At 38.9% G+C, this 9,677-nt stretch overlaps 1 pseudogene; it reads right to left on the reverse strand.

Moving 5' to 3' along the window:
• Window positions 1-655: 655 nt before the first annotated feature.
• LOC109263964 (MKI67 FHA domain-interacting nucleolar phosphoprotein-like) lies at window positions 656-9,470 on the reverse strand (annotated as a pseudogene).
• Window positions 9,471-9,677: the final 207 nt, after the last annotated feature.

Here is a 9,677-nt window from a genome sequence, read left to right on the forward strand (position 1 = left end):
TATTATTATTTTTTTTTTTGCTTTACTTTTGGGTCTAAAACTAGATGATGGGGAAAAAAGGCAAAAATAAATAACCAAAGAGATATACAAGATATGAGATGAACAGCAACAAAAGGGAAGCTTAGGAGATGAAATTAATTCCAAAAAAATACTCAGTATTAAATGTATGAAAAGCAAAAAGAGAATCATCATGCTGTATTGCTGTATTGTTTGTATAAGTTTTATCTATAATTAAGACAAAAAGTCAACAGATACACACTCCATATATCATAAATATATGGCATATTATAGATAACTCTATTATACGTAACCCTATAAAATTATATGTATATATAATTTTACAAAATATATGTATTTTACAAATGAAATGTAGAAAAAGTTTGTTTGCTGGTCACTGATTCTTGAAATTCAATTCCACATCGATGAAACGAACACAAAATGACAGTCATTGAAACTTGCTAGCCCGCCAAAAACTTAACTTGGTAAAAGTGACCACGTACATATGCTTGAAGGGTCTTCTGACTCTCCGTGTAATTTAACTTCCAGTTTCCACCACATGATGTTCAAGCGTCCTTACGGGTTGGCCATGCACAGTCTAACAGAGAACCAGGTAGATAGTCAAGCAAGAGTTTCTTTTCTTTATTCGAGGGTAACAACAAAAGCTGCAGTAAATGGTGACTTTTCTATCCAGGAAGAGTAACTAAAGACAGCTATGAAATCTGCAAAGGAAACTAGAGACCAGGACAAAGAGGCAGGGTGAGCCCAGATGTTGCACGTTGGTCTACGCCAGCAAGGACAGGCAAGCCAGTTACCGACTGCTTTCCTTACTGACGCGAACCGCCAGTTTTTCCTCCAAGAACTTTGTCAACGGTTGCATTCCATCGCTTGTAGTTCAATACAAAGAATTAGGCCTCACAATAAAATCACATTTTTCAGAGGAAATATCATACATTTAGAATCACTGACTGCCTTTTCTTCATCTTTTTTTTCCTTGAGCGTGTAGGTGTTCGAGTCGCTTGTGTTTCCTCTTTTACACCAGGTACAGGCTATTTGAAAACTGTTTCGTTATCTTTGTCATCAACATTCATTTTAGCCGCTTCAGATTTTCGTTTCTCCAAAACTGTTGGTGTGCAAACTGGTGTGGGGCCCTGGCTAGCCACAGTCTGCTCAGAACTGCTAGGAGTGAATGAATTCTTTTTCTTCTTCTCCTTTGGTAAGACCTGACCTGGCTTTTTGTAGATTTCTGAAGACCAGTGTCTGAAGCATTTCTTTTTTCTTTTTCTTTTTACGTAAAATTAGTGGAGGAAAATCATAATCAATTCCTTTTTCAGCAATTCTTTTCCTGAGTAATTTTTCTTTCTTCTTAAGTCGCTCCTCTGTCTGTAGCTTTTGAAGAAGCGTCCGATTCTGATTATACCACTTCAGTGCTGGATAGGATGGCTTTTTAAATGGAATATGCCACCGTCTGAAAAGTTCTTCATGCACTTTTTCAGGTGGTATAAGATGACACCTTAACAGCCTTTCACCAAAAAGGTAGTTGTTCATTGTTTCAGCAACTATCTTGGCAGCATTTTGAGATGCAAACTCCACAAAGGCATAGCTTTACTATTTCCAGTCCGTTTCCTTCTGGATGGTCTGAATCTTGTAACAGTGCCAAACTGGGAGAAATACGCTGGGATCTGGGTTTCATAAAGTGCTGGAGGTAAGTGGCCCACATAGATTACTCCAGGAGTAAGTTTTGCTTTCTCCTGTCACTGGATTGCACCCCTGCAAGCCTGCACCACCTCCTTCTGAAACTTGGCCACCTCCTGCGTGTTCAGCGACAGGAACAGGGCCTTGGTGACAGCTTCCAAGCCCAAGAGCTCCACGTGGCTCCCCCGCTATATTTTATATTTTTAAGTGATCATATATATACATATACAGAGACAGAACCTTTTTTTTTTTAATGTTTGTTTATTTTTGAGACAGAGAGAGTGAGCACAAGCAGGGGAGGGGCAGAGAGAGAGGGAGACACAGAATCCAAAGCAGGCTCCAGGCTCTGAGAGGTCAGCACAGAGCCCGACGGGGGGCTTGAACCCACAAACCTCGAGATCATGACCTGAGCCAAAGTGGATGCTTAACCAACTGAACCACCCAGACTCCTCGAGAGAGAGAATATTTTAATATACCAATCAGGTAGATCAAAAGACATAGATAATTAGAATAATGCAATCAAAAAAATCAGTCTAAATCAACCTGCATTCTACAAAAAAAAAAAAAAAAAAATCATCAATAGAAATTTGGCAGACTGATATTAAACTTAGCCAAAAAATCTCAATTCCATAGTTATAAAAGCAGAAATTATAGAAGCCAAATTATTTGATTATAAAACTATATTATAAATTAATTTGTTCATATAATACAAAAAAATTCTTGAATATTAAAAAACTGTCCCAATATTTAATAACAGACTAAAAAAAAGAGAGAAATACATTGTAAAATAAATTTATGAGAAATCAAGCTCATATATTTCTGTAGGTATATAAAGAAGTCCTAACTGAAATACTAGCAAATTTATAATCCACTAAAATTAAGTACAAATGCCTGGATGCTTTAATAAAGGTTTTAGAATTGAAATGTTATTAACTCAAATAAGGGAAACCTTGTAGTTGCTTCAATGTGGGGTTAAAAAATATTTAATCAAGTTTAATCATTATTCTTGGTTTTATAAGCTTTAAAAAGTCTAGGAATTAAAAACATGAGACACGGTAACAATTTCATACCAAAAGCCATTGCCATTATTAAGTCAATGAGAGTCAACCTCATTAAAGGAAGGCTGTAATCATCATTCTTTTTTAGCATTGTTCTGGATGCTACTACAAATCTAAAAACAGGGGACAATAATTAGGAAGAGAGAATAGTGTCATTATTAGTGACTAATGTGGCTGTATATCTATAAAATCTACATAAATAAGCTGAAAAAACTCTCCTAATTCATAATGTTCAGCCAAGCGGATACACATAAGATAAATACACAAAATCAATAGTGTTTTCAATATACCAATAATAACCTTGCATTAAAATTTGTAAATTTTACAAGAGTGTTTATTTTTAAACTGTTGACTTTTTTCCAAGGTGCTTCATTGAGAAAATATCTCTTTCCCTGCCATATGTTTTAAACAATGTAAAAAAAAATCTGAATAAGTCATCAGAAGTGTCCATGTTGCTGGATGTGTTAATGTCTTGCAACTTGACATATAGGTTAAACATAATTTCAATTAAAACCTTAAGCTTGGAATTTAACAAAATAATTATTAAGGATACAAAAATTTGAAAGAATACAAATTGAGGATTGCTAAGAAGCATTGTATACAGGCAAAGAATGAAAGATGACATAATTACTAATACAATAAAATACACTACCAACTAAAATGTTTTCAATTTTCGCAGAGTACATGCAACATATATGACAAATTACAAATTTAGTTACAAAAGTACTAAGATCCTGATAGGCACCTGGAGAACAGACAGAACCAAAAGTTCACGGAAGAGAAGGTTGCAATGGCTAAACATTTGGAGGGGAAAGAAATGCATCATGGCCAGTAATTAAAGAAATGTTTGCTCAATGATGAAATACTACTCGGACCAATTAAACTTGCAAATATGATACCATAACATTGGTAGAGATGTGATAAAACACGTCACTGCCAACGGTAGTGTAGTAACTTTCCGGGTTGTGATCTGGAAATGTGGAGGGAGTAGGGGAGAAAGGGAGAGATACAGGAAAAAAATGTGGAAAATATTTGTTGCATCTCAGGGAGGTGAGATTTCTGTGGTGTTTTCTTCTTTCTTTCTGGTGTTTTCGGTGCTTCTCAAATGTTTTATAAGGTGATATAATAATATAAATATTACTTTAATCCAAAAATAGATGGAAAGCTTGAAAGAGATCATCTCTAACTGACTTCCGGTTATGAATGATTCTATTGCCATAACAATGTCAACATTCAAGTTCCCACAATTATTGTCTAAATGTACCTAAACCACTTTTTTTTAATGTTTCTTTATTTTTCAGAGAGAGAGAGACAGCATGAGCAGGGGAGGGACAGAGAGAGAGGGAGACACAGAGCCTGAAGCAGGCTCTAGGCTCTGAGCTGTCAGCGCAGAACCTGATGCGGGGCTCGAACCCACTGATCATGAGATCATGCCGTGAGTTGAGGTCAGATGCTTAACCAATTGAGCCACCCAGGCACCCCATGCCTAAACCATTTTTAAGGCTATTGATGGTCTACCGTGAATTTTAAATCTCTATATCCTTAGTCAAGTTTGATGGTATATTTTCACCTTTCTTGTTTCAGTAAAGTGGACGGTGAAGAAAGTTGCCCACTTCATTCTAAAACTATATTAATATGTAAAGCGTGTAAATAATTGCCCAGAACATATCTGAAAATTCTACTAATTATTTGGACTGTTCAGTGGGAAAAGCAGGTCTTATAAGTGAGCTTTAACATACAAGTTTGAAAAAGCTGGGAAAGAAAGTTTCTGCATACAGCCTGACAATGCAGGGAATGTATAATGATGAGTTGAGAAAGATCCATATCATTTGAGTTTTATAAAAAGGGGAAGAGGGTAGTGTCCATGACTTTGCTTAGACCTGAGAAAGCCTTCTGTTGTGTGGATTTTAAAAGGAGAGAGAAGAGTTAAGTGCTGTCATCTACTCAAGTTCAGGTGGAGAAGCTTAAGCAGATACTCATCAGTTCACATCTATTTCTGCAGAACATGATCATTGATTTTGCCCCTTTTGAAAACAAATCAGTTTGTTGTCGTTATATAGAGTCTTCAGCTATACAGGGAAATAAAATTTTAAAAGGAAAAGTGTACAGGGGATCTGAATGGCAGTCTGCCTCAATTGTGGCCCCCAAACAGGCTTGCAAAAATACATGACTTAAGTTATTGACTCAATGAATTTCATTCTCTGTGCCTGGGTAGACACAGTCAAGAAAATATTCCCCTTCTCCTCAGTAAAATAAAACTGAAGGTCCAGTGGATGGGTTTGGATTTCATCAAGCCTATTACCCTTATCTCCTCCTTATCTCAGAGTTTAAACCTGAGATTTCTTCATTTTCACGAGTTCACTATTCTTTGGCAATCCAAAGGGAATACCTTCAAAATTTGCTTACCTAGTCCCAGTAAAGGCAAGATTGCTTGGGGGAGAATGTTTCTTAGAATAGAAACTCCATTATTTCCCTCTATTGTCAAGATCATCTTTTACTATAGAGACAAATTCCCAATCTAATTAATCATTACTCTGACTTTCAGTACCTAAAAATTAGAAGAATTTTGCAGTTTCCCAGGTATTTGTAAAACTTGAGCTAGACATACCTAGCGAATTCAGTGAAATAGTTTCTGCTGTCTTGTAACTATTCTCTATGATAAACTGTTTACCTCAGCCACAGGCTTGAGTCAATCAAAATATTGTGAATCATTTGTTGTTGAAATAATTTGATTAATCTCTTTAAATTTCAATCAATCCATAGTGAAATCTTTTTCTGATTTTTTTTCTTCCATCATATTCAGTCTTCCCATGTACCTTATTTACTCTGTGTAAATCAGGAAGTCTGCAATGCATCTTAATTCAAACCATTTTGTTCAGGTCTTCATGTCAACAGATGCTTTGAAACCATTATCCTGTCTTAAACTTCCTCTCTCCAAACTGTGAGATCTTTCCATTGCTTTTACAACTTGTTCCTCTTAACCCTTAATGCATTTTTTGCTCATGTTTAACACTCTGTGGATTTCAACCTTTTTCTAAATTCTGAGATGGACATTTTCTCTAATACATTGATTCATCTAGTGTTTCTATACAAACTGAGCATATGACATGTGCCAAGTCCTGTGGTGGCCCGTGGGAGTGAACAGTGAACAGCTTGTCTCTCACTGTTTGTGTCTCCATGCCCAGACGTCTGATTTCTGTGCACTGAGGAGTGACTGATTCTGACCCAGTGATGTACTCTTATTTGACTAATCCAGTGACATAGTTGTCTAGGTAATTTCAATACCCTTCAGCTGAGTTTTATATTGGTCCCTATGTGTGTGCTTTTGGTTTCAATACCCAATCATTCTAATTTATCAAATGCAATCACTGATGTCACAAACCCAAAACTCTGTGTTTATTCCCATTTAGGACGCATGTGCTGGACCTAATTTGAAAAATAATTTCTGTTAATCTTCAGTACTAGTGCATTTGATTGGTCATTTTGTTCTTGACACACTGTGCTTAGAACCCATATGACAGGTGTGGGCCTTGAGGATGTGGTATCTGAGGCCTATGAGAAGCAAAATTTCACCTTCTTGAGACACCAGGCTTTATCACCTCTTCTGCCTTTTGTTTTGGCCGACTTTGATCAGAACTCATCAAAATGGAAAGAGGAAATATTAAGAAAAGTAGAGAAGCCAAAATATAATGAAAACAGACTGGAGAATGAAGGCTCCTTACTCCAAAAAAAAAAGCACCAACAGCACAAAAATGGCTTCCTAAGGGCCCTAATATTTTCAGAATACATTTATAGACTTAGACCCTCTGTTCAGGATGCTTCTCTCCTAATCAATAGTGACACATGCAACTATAATTCCAAATGGGCACCGACTTTGATTTGAGCTCAATGGGACAGAAAACACAAAATAACAGTGGCTGAAGCAAAAAATGATTTATTCTCTCTCAGGTAGACAAAGTATGAGAGCTCCACAACCAGTAGGATCTCCGCCATTCTCACCACATGGCAAAGACCCTGTTGATCAAGATGGCTGCCTCAGCTCTCGCAATGTGTCCAGAAGGAAGTAGAAGAGGAAAGGGCAGAAGTGTATTCTCCCTCCCTTTAGGGATCCTTACTGGAAGATGCCTATACCACTCTGCTCATATTACTTTGGCTAGAATTTAATTATATGGCCATACCAGCTGTGAAAGAGATTAGGGAATTTCATTTTTGTCCTGGGAAATTATGTTCCCAGCTAGCAAGTGGAAGTTCTATGATTAAAGAAGAAGGGGGAATGAATATTGAGGGGAAACCATCATGATCTGCCGAGAACTAATTATTTTTGTTAAATAATGATTTGAATAATTTAATGACACATGAAATCTGACCACCTTTTCTACTTAAGCTCAGTCCAGCTTTCCCTCTGTAAAGTCTGATTCATTTGCCCTAAAAAGCAGCAATAACAAACCATGATTGTAGAAGACATAACACTGAGCACGTTATCTACATTTATTGTGGATCACCTAAGTCTGTATTCAGAAGAATCAGACTAAATCGTCTATACACAGCATTTCACATAAGAAAATTAAATACTGAGCCTGGGTGGCTCAGTCGGTTAAGTGTCCGACTTTGGCTCAGGTCATGATCTCGTGGTTCATGGGTTCGAACCCCGCATCGGGCTCTGTGCTAGCAGCTCAGAGCCTGGAGCCTGCCTCGGATTCTGTGTCTCCCTCACTCTCTTTCCCTCCCCCACTTGTGTTCTGTCTCTCTCAAAAAAATAAAATAAACATTAAAAATTTTTAAATAAACAAATAAATAAAATACATATTAAAGGTCATGAAAATTGATTCATGGAATCGATTCCCTAAATCTAAGTAATGTTTTGATAAATGCATGAGAATTCGTATCTCTTCCCTGACTGCATTTGAGCATCACCTGGGGAGTTTGTCTTGTTGTTGTTACTATTTGCTTCATTATCTTCTAATAATTCCAATGCCCAGCACACACCTGAGACCAATTAATCCAGAATCTGCAGGGTGTAGGAAAGGGAAGTGAGATCCAGGTCTCTAGCTTTTAAAAGCACTTTCTGAAGCATAGGACTCCATCCACAGCAACTGCTAATGAAGTCTTAGAATATAAGCATGAAACGGGCCAGCACTGATGCTTTTAATTGCACTCAAGAGTCAAGTGCAATTAAGAAAACCTGTGATGTGATTGATCTCTCTGTATATGGAAGATTTTGCACTAAATAAAGGAAGTCACTAAGGTGAACTAAACACACTTCTGACTTTCTTTTGAAATCCAACATCTTTTTTTCTCCCCCCTTCCAAGTTAATTATATAAAGCAATTGCAACGATATAACACACAGCAACAAAATACTCTTCAAGTGCAGAAGGAGGAGAGGCTAAGGCCCTCAACAGGATAGAATAGGTAAGATTGGGTTGAGATCCTTCAATGCCTTCACAACTGTTTTAATTCTACCTACTGGTACCAGGTGGCTGGCTGCCTCGGAGGTATCTGCTTCTTCTTCAGCTACTCAGACTTTCTGGTTGTTCTGGCATCACTAAGGGAAGGGGACAGGGCAGAAGGACAAAACCTTTCACCTAAAAAACAATGTCGGACACAGTCCTACGACCAGGCTTGAAAACACTTGCAATCCAAGTGTAGACCTGTCTGATTACCAGTACAACTTCTGACTTCTATTTGTTCTCCCTGAGGCTAAGTGTCCTCATCTGTGAAACACAGGCATTTAACCAGTGGTGTCCCGATGCCCTTCTACCTCTAGAATCCAAAGTTTCTACCCCGCAGTTGTCGTACTTGGAAAGAAATTTACCAATTCCGATTTCCTGTCCAGATCATTGCATCAGCCCTCCCTGACCAAGGTCACACCAGAATAGCAGCTTGACTACAGGGCAAATCCTCAATCTGAGCCCTCTCCCAGGTCCTCCCGACGATTCAAATACATTAAGGCATGTGGTCTGAGTGTACTCAGCGTTTACGCACATAATACAGAAAACACCTGGCATGAGTTCCGCCTTCTGTGGCCCCAAGGGGAGACCACTGCTTTAAGCTTTTGAGACTTTCTAAGAGGTATTTATAGGTCATGGGATATATAGCTTTCCAATGGTCCGAAGAACACAGCCAACTTCAGGACGAGTGATACAAGTGCTGATTTTCTAACGGGATAAATCCCATAAAAATTTAGATGCTGGGGCTCAATATGGAAACATGGACTGGAAAATGAGGAGGCTCGTGTCATGGACACGAGACAAGCCTGGGCTGTATCTTGTTCCCAGAATGAAGAACTGTGGATATAAGCAGGGCAGTGCGCCCATAGCCTTGAAGATGGAGTCTAGATACGTGACGTTCTTGCACCGTGTTCCGCCTGTTAAGGAATCTGAGTGACAAATGGCATAAGGTTAATGAGAAAAACACTGAGAGTCCAGGGAAGCGTATATCAGAAACTGGAACACCAAGACTACCCAAAGGCAGGGCCAGATGAAAGGAAGATTGATCATGAGGCTCAGAAGAGGATTAAGACGGAGATCTTAGGCAGATGGTACAGCCGTATCCCTCCGATTGCTTCCTGAAGAATCCCGGTTTTGTTCAGGGCAGCACTCAGTGCTGCCGGAAATAGTCTCACAGCTCCCATGCATGAGCAGGGGTGCAGGGGTGGGGAACAGAGTCACGAGATGGTTCTGGCCCCAGGTGAGGGAGGCAGGAACCTGTGGAGACGCCATCCTCTCCCACATAAGAACAGATAGAGCCCCTGAAGGAGGCAGCCTGCTGACTCTTCCTCTCCCTCCAGGCCAGGACATGAATGTGGAACTGGTGCTGAAGCCTCCGTCCTGCCCGTCTTGCACCCAGGAGGTCACGAGAGGGAAGACAAAACCCGAAAGGTAAGGATAAAAGGGCAATGACAGGAGGACACCACAGAACCACCAGAC

Source organism: Panthera pardus, unplaced genomic scaffold (assembly GCF_024362965.1).
Source record: "Panthera pardus isolate Hobbes unplaced genomic scaffold, ASM2436296v1 HiC_scaffold_1, whole genome shotgun sequence".
Lineage (NCBI taxonomy): Eukaryota > Metazoa > Chordata > Mammalia > Carnivora > Felidae > Panthera > Panthera pardus.